Below are 7478 nucleotides of genomic sequence, written 5' to 3' on the forward strand. Positions count from 1 at the left end.
ATCCAGACATGCATGCCATGCAAACAAAAAGTTGATTCAGGAAAACAATGCATAGGGACCATTTGTTTCCAAGGAAATATACGATTGTTGAACTGTAACAGTCATATTTCCCTTGCAACAAAGGCAGAGAATATACACTATACAGCACCTGGTCATCTCTTGCTCATTTGAGAAATGCGTGGCACAGGTGGGTTTTTGTACACATAAGATTGCGGAATAGTTTTGGTATCAAAGTAAATTTATTAAGAAAGTCAGTAAAATAACGCAACACAAATACATATCACCTGACCTATTTCAATACAGCATTCAACTTCAAAAAGAACAGTTGCTAACTTTGCATATGGGAAATGATCCGCAGCATCGTGTATACTCCGCTGACCTACCACAACAGTATATGAGATCAGCTTTCGTAACTACGTAATAAGCGAGAAGTACGTATCAACCTTCTAGAGCTTTTATTTTTTTACGACTAGAATCTTGCTTAGTTATTGAAAGTTAAAAAGAGCTAATGATGTAATACAAAAGACAGTTTACCTGTAACATTTAGATAAGAAAGTGTTGAATAGTTTAACCCTTTCTGTAATGCATATGAAAAATGCCAACAGTGACCGAGACCAAGGAACGCCCCACATGGAGAATGCTTCTAAGTTTTAACAATTTGTGGTGCTGACAATAGAAAATTGTTAGTGTAATCATTTTATGGCTGACAGGTAAATGATCAGAAAGCAGAAAACCACATGCTGCCAGTGGGATCCTAACTAACCACATCTGAAAATAATTACGCTAATAATTTCCAACTACTAACACTGCAAATAAAAAAAAAACGAATAGCGTTGCCATAAGCTTGCCTTGTTATCGGTGACTGTTGGCTTCCTTCATATGTATTGCAGAAATGGTTAGACAAAACAAAACTTGCATCTGAAAATTACAGCTAAACTCATGATGAGGTAACAGTGCACAGCTTCAGCACATTAAACATGGCACACATTTGGCAACATTGTTCAAGAACTTTGTAGCCACTACTCTAGGGGTACTCAATGTGAGCCCAAGGAAAAGGCGCTCCAACACGAGAAGAGTGTTGAATAGCTTGCGGTCGTACTGGATATTGAAGAGCCAGTAAGCAGATAAAACAGCCGCCAGCCCCTCCTCCCCATTTTTCACTGCAAACATCTCGCGGTCCACCTTGATGTGGAGGTCAGCCTCTTCAACGTCTTCTCCAGAAAATACGATGCAAGAGGTTGCAGGAACGCTCGGGTCCTGTAGTGGCAAGAAAAAATATTGCATCATCACCAACAGACCATGAATAGTATATTGTCACCTCTTCCTACTTATTCACCCTTTATAAAGCTATATGCAGGTTATACACGATTTCAATGTAAAAAAACAATGTTAACAATACGAATGGCTAGTTGACATTTATGGACCCAATTTTGGTTTATGACCGACGCAAATTTTGGGACAACACTCAGCAGTGTCCAGACTTCTTGAGATGGAGGCTTTATTTTATAATAAATATGTTCCACAGGATTTGCTGAGGCCAAAATTTGCACAGAATTTGCTTAATTTAAACATTGCTGAGAACTAAAACAGCGCACTTCTCTTCCAAGCTGTTTTGTGCATGCCATTTTAAATTCCACTTTCACAAAAAACTGAGTGCATTACAAGGCAGAAGCAAAAATTGCATCCATAATCCTTCATGTGATAACACTGAGGACAACACTGGAAACTATCTGGCATATATATATTGAATAAATAAATACTTTTTGCAATTTAGGAAGGTGATTGGCCCTTACTTGAAAGTGGCATTTTCAGTTCCATTTTTAAAGGAGTAGACACCTTATTTTAGTTGCATGTTTTCTTCTTTTAAATGATGCGGTAGACATAATAAATGGTTGGCCATATGGTATTCGCATTGCCAAATAATTATTATTTGAATTTATTTTCTCATGTTCCAATTTCAGTTTCATCAATCCAACGAGGGCTGTGACGTGCAGTTGAGGTCACGCAAGACATGAAAAAACGACAATATAATCACTGATATAGTTTCAATTCACTACAACGCTTAAACACGTTTCAAGAGCTATAGACCACAAATGATGTATCAGCAGTTATATTGCAGCTTTCTTGCTGTCTTGTGTGACCTAAACACCAACTACACATCACAGGCATCGTTAGGATGAAATCAAAACAAACATCATGGAATAAATTCAATTACAAATTATTCAGCGTTCGTAGGCCAATAATACTGGGTGATCATGAATATTAATGTCCAATGCATCATTTAGAAGAAGAAAATATGCATGCAAAAATTTGGTCCTTAAACTATAAATTCTTGGTGAACTATTGTCCTATACAATTTCATGTTATTTCTGGCACCTAGTTCCAAGACATATTTCAGGTTCTTTGTCGCTATTACTTCGTGGTTGCTCGGGCCCTGCTCATCACCACACTTGTAAATGAAGTCTCTCTCCAGTCCATTGGCATTCAAAATTCCAGTAATGTTATGCTTGCTCAGGCCCTGGTCGTCATCCCCCTTGTAAATGAAATAATCTCTTCAGTCCATTGACATTGGAAATGCCAGTAAGGTTAAGCGTATAAAGTCTGAAGACGCAACATGCTGTGCATTCATAATAGTAACTGGCAGCTCCCCGGGGAACACCTTTATGCTTTTAGAGTACTTGCTTTACGTATTTCTTCACTACTTTGTTTGAAATATGATTCTTAAGATTGTTTTTATATTATTGGCTCCCAAAATTGGGGGAGCCACCTATACAATAGTGCAGCCATTGTCCGTATATGGTATTTATCTACCATGTTTATGTGCCATATGTTGCTAGGTAGCAAATACACAAGATAATAACCAACAATTGCTTAAGAAAAGTACAAATTTCCTGAAAAGAAACACTGCTTAAAAACATCAGTAAAAACGCAAACAAATGCAAATTATACAGTGGATTCTCTTGCCCAGAGAAGTCATGGCTGCTTCAGGTCCAACGTGATTTATTTGATTTAACCAAGCGCACCACCAGTTGGCAAGTGTTCCCCTCAAGCACTAGCTGTAGAATGAAATCTCAGTGCAGTTTTTGTAACTATCACAGGCGCACCATATGGCAAGGTTTTATGACGTCCCTTACCAGACAGCAGCAGTCCGAGAATAAACCATATATTTAGGGAGTAGGACCTTTGGTCATTTTTTATTCTACAAACTTTTCCTGTGGTTGTTGTCAAGCATGTTTATTTTTTTTTCGGTGAATTATTGACGAATGAAATATTGATTTTTTCAAAAGTCACTAAGAATCCAAATCTCAGCGTTCTTGTTCGCGTGAAAAGTTAACCAGTAATTATCGTGTAATGGTAATGCTTCGAGCTATGCTTGTGGAAGGAATTGCTATCATTAAAAAAAATAACACGAATTAAGTAAGGTAGCCAACAGACAAAACCGCAAGTGGAAGTTTTACTTCTCTAAGGACTATAGGCTGACATGTTAGGCTGGTCACGGTGGGTTCAGCAAATGACATGACGTAAAAAAAAACACCCTTTTCCCTTGATGTGCTAGTGAAACTCGTGGAAACTGTTCAAGTTTTTGTGTATATCGAAAGCCTACACACACACCGGCAGATACCTGCAGTTTGGCTCAAACCACTCCATATCCCACAATACATTGGTAGTCGCAACGCAACTGAAAAGACCATCTGCAGTTCAAGAGAGGAGAGAAAAATATAGGAGAAAGCGATTATCATGGACCTCTTGAACAATGGCTACAAAAGAAGCTTCATTCACCACGTGTTGCAACAACTTGACCTGGGCACCCACACACCCCTCAAACACTTTCCTACACGAACCGTCAGTAATACTGCCTTCCATCAGCCATCCCTTCGGATCTCCGTCACGTACATTTATGGTATAAGCAAACAGCTAGCATGAGTGCTGGGAAAGGAGGGTATCCATGTTGTGCAAAAACCCACATCAACGCTTCAGCGGCTCATACCACGACTATAAGATCGGCCTCCAAAGAAGTTCCCATGATTAGTTTACCAGGTGCCTTGTGCCTGAGTGCTACACCTCCTACATCGGTGAGAAGAACTTCCCAGAAAGAATTCAGCTGCACAAAATGATGTAGGCAGTTTCAATGCAGAGCGCAACGCCCTCGCAGAACATTGTGAGAAGCATGACCATCGCATCAACTTTGACGGCACCAGTGTCATTGGCACTAAAGCTAACCACATGAGGAGGCTCTACCTAGAATCGTGGTATATGCAAGCCATGCAAGGAAACCAGAACAAATCCACGGGAGCACTTCCAAGCGTATAACTGCACGACCTTCAAAGCCACCGGCAAGCACGACAACAAAGAGACCTAGACCAGGAAAGGTGGAAAGCACAACACAAGAGTGCTCAAGAACGATATGTGTGGTCTTTCCGAGCGTCAGTTTTAAATTAAATCAAATCTTGGCTGGAGAGTCGTCCTTTACTGACAATTTTTTTAATAAGCCTGACAGACTTCTGTAGAAGTTTACCTTTATAACTAAGATATGCACTCGCGTGTGCACTGCAGGTGTTGCAAAAATGGTGCGCTGCACTTTGACAGTGCTAACATTCTAGATGAAAGCAAAGATCACACGTAAACTCCTGGAAGCACATCATACGAGGAAAAGATGCAATACCTCCGTGAGAAAAGCTTCAGTTTTCTTGTACAGATCAAAATAAGACCTTTTTCTGCCTCAAGATAAGATGCACCTTAGAGTGTATGTCGGCCCTAAGTTCACCATTGGGACACGTCTTTCGTTTTGCATTGTGCGCATGCATGCACGATGCAGCGTTTATATTTAGCCTGCCATGTTGCAAGAAATTGTTTGCGAGGTCTTGTGCTGCAGTTATGTCCTCGAAAAATCTAGTTTTTTCAGAGATCACGTGGACCTGACTACGCAGACTGAGAACTTATCTTCACAGGAATTCAGGTCGGCCATTTAAAAGTCGTTTATTTCTTTTTTAATGGGCCCAGATATCTGTTCCGATATAAATTAAGCTTGCCGTGTTTGACGCAGAACTATCACAGTAAAGCACAGTGCGTTTATGATGAATTTTGAGCTAAGCTCATGGGTACTAAATATTCATTGTAGCAGAACAAACTCGCAAGAAACTTATCTGCTCTTGCACAAAGATGACAGACCATTAAGTTCTTTGACATTGAAAGACAGAATCCGAAGTGCTGCAACTGTTAGGATGCCTCCAAAGCGAAAGGTTTATAGCGAACACTTTAATGCACTTGTTTAGTATCTTCCTAAAGTTCCCTAAATCTGTGACAAAGGTTGGTTTTGAAAACTATTAACGCTGTGATTTTCTGTCACTAAAAGCAAATGAACACTGGTGCTAGGGTAACATCCCCTTATTTATGTCGACTGCACCTTGAAGACCTTTCCCGTCAAGATTATTCTGTGCCTGCCATGGCACAGAATATTCTTGATCTACGCATGTAACTGTGCAACACTACGCCAGTTTATTTCCATTCCACAGATCAAACAACCTACCATTAAAGAATTTAAGTTTAGAGAAGATATGAGTTGAAAACTTGAAGAACTGTCTTAAAAGAACCAAATAATTGAACACAGATGTACTCTAATGTTATGCCCATGAGACGAAACCCTGCAAAAATAATGTCACGGAGTGTAGGTCTAAAAGCTGCCGATGAAGCCTTTGTAACAGTACTCACGTCGTGTTCGCAGCCTCTCCGGTGACATCTCACGAGCCTTTTGAAGTGATGCCATTACACTTGCTTCGCAAGGGATGTGTTTCATTTCTGCCATTTTCACAATTTTGTTGATCCCTTTTGCAATACAAGGTGATGGGTCAATCTTAGTCCGTCTTGCAAAGTCACTGCAAAATTGCAAAAAAAGATGTGTCCGAAGTGCACTACAAGAACCAAGCAAATACATAGCAGTTATTTTTACCATCATGTTATCTACAAGCACACAATTTACATTGAAGATTTGGCAAACGACAGATGTAAACAATCCAAGTGAGCACTCTGACCTCACGAAATAGAAATGGCATTTTTCTTCTGAAGGTGTATGAGAAACTGAAAATTTCTAGTCACACAGAAAAGAAAACCAAGTTATGGTGCTCATTGTTTACTCTTTTTTTATTGAAATAAAAATGAATCGAGTTGTCCCCATGTCTTAGCCACCACTACCCTTTTTCGCTTAACACAGAAAAGTTTTAAAAAATTGTCGCAGTTTCACCCGAAAGGCGAAGCATCAATTGCGATAGCAAATTAATAGAGAGCTATACGGAGTAAGCATAGTAGTTTTATCAGCTGTATAAATTTGGACATGCAGCAGCATCAGCAACGCACAGTACTGTTGTCGACGCCGTCGTCGTGCCTGCGTTCGCACCGAACGTGCCCGGCGTTGGTGACTGTTGCCGGTGCCTCTGCGGGTGGCTCGGAGGTTTTCGATGAGATCTGAACAGGACACTCGTCGAGCAGCGCCGGAAGTCTTTACCCACCTTCTGTCTCCCAACGTTTTTACATAAATAGGGATTTGGTGCGGCAGCTAAACGTCGCCTCCCCTCCCTCCTTTCCCCCACCCCCCGGCCTTTCACGCCATGGAAGAAGTCGTATTTGCTATATATATATATATATATATATATATATATATGGTGATTGTAAAGGAGAAAAGAGATGCTTAATTCTGCAGCCCTTCATGGAGCACAGCGCAGAAGCGCGTTTGTCTTCCGCCATGTGTTCGCTCGCCATGAAAGTGCGCGTCCCTCGCGCCCTTTCAGTCGCACATACAGCATACGGCGATTTCATCACCGTTGACGTCATACGGAACCTCACGGCGACGGCAGAAATCCGCTTTGGAGTGTCCATGTAATTGCTATCGCAATAATAAAAAAGAAAGTCTTGCTCTCGGTAAGTTCAAAAGTTATCTCTTGAACACAGTTCTCTAGTATTTTTCACACATAAGCACTATGCACACACACACACAATGTAGTTCAGTCAGTATTCATCACAAATGCCAGTGTCTTCATACAAACATTGAACGACTTTCATTGCTTTGTGGTGTACCTTTTGATGGCCAAGCGTCTGTGGCGCAAGGACAGCCTTGGTGACATAGCTAATGAGTCTTCTGCCCGAATACATTAGAGCACTAACTTTTTCATCAGATAAATATGTAGAGAGCAGTAGTCTTTTTTTTTAGTACACTATAACATGTGTGTGCATTAAAATTAGTTTTTAAACCATTTACAAAAGCTCTAGTTCTTTTGAATGCAGCCGCCTCCACAACCATGCAGGCTAAGTTAATGTAAATGCTGTTTCATACATAGTAGCAAAAGTACTTACCCTCTCAAAGCTCATCATGTATGGGTACTTCCTCTTTGCCTCATGAATATTATTTATCAAGGCCATCCTTTCATTGATTTGATCCTCGTTAGGGGAGCATTTGTGACATTCACAACTGAGCCAGTCCGTGTGCA

The 7478-nt window shown here is 40.5% G+C and overlaps 1 long non-coding RNA gene across 1 annotated transcript; it reads right to left on the bottom strand.

Moving 5' to 3' along the window:
- Window positions 1-468: 468 nt before the first annotated feature.
- On the bottom strand, window positions 469-7472 carry LOC119448120 (uncharacterized). The gene is made up of 3 exons (XR_005190949.2): window positions 7345-7472; window positions 5710-5873; window positions 469-1257 (listed from the first exon to the last, which is right to left on the bottom strand). It is a non-coding gene; the product is annotated as an uncharacterized LOC119448120 (long non-coding RNA).
- Window positions 7473-7478: the final 6 nt, after the last annotated feature.

This window comes from Dermacentor silvarum, chromosome 4 (assembly GCF_013339745.2).
Source record: "Dermacentor silvarum isolate Dsil-2018 chromosome 4, BIME_Dsil_1.4, whole genome shotgun sequence".
In the NCBI taxonomy this organism is placed as follows: Eukaryota; Metazoa; Arthropoda; class Arachnida; order Ixodida; family Ixodidae; genus Dermacentor; species Dermacentor silvarum.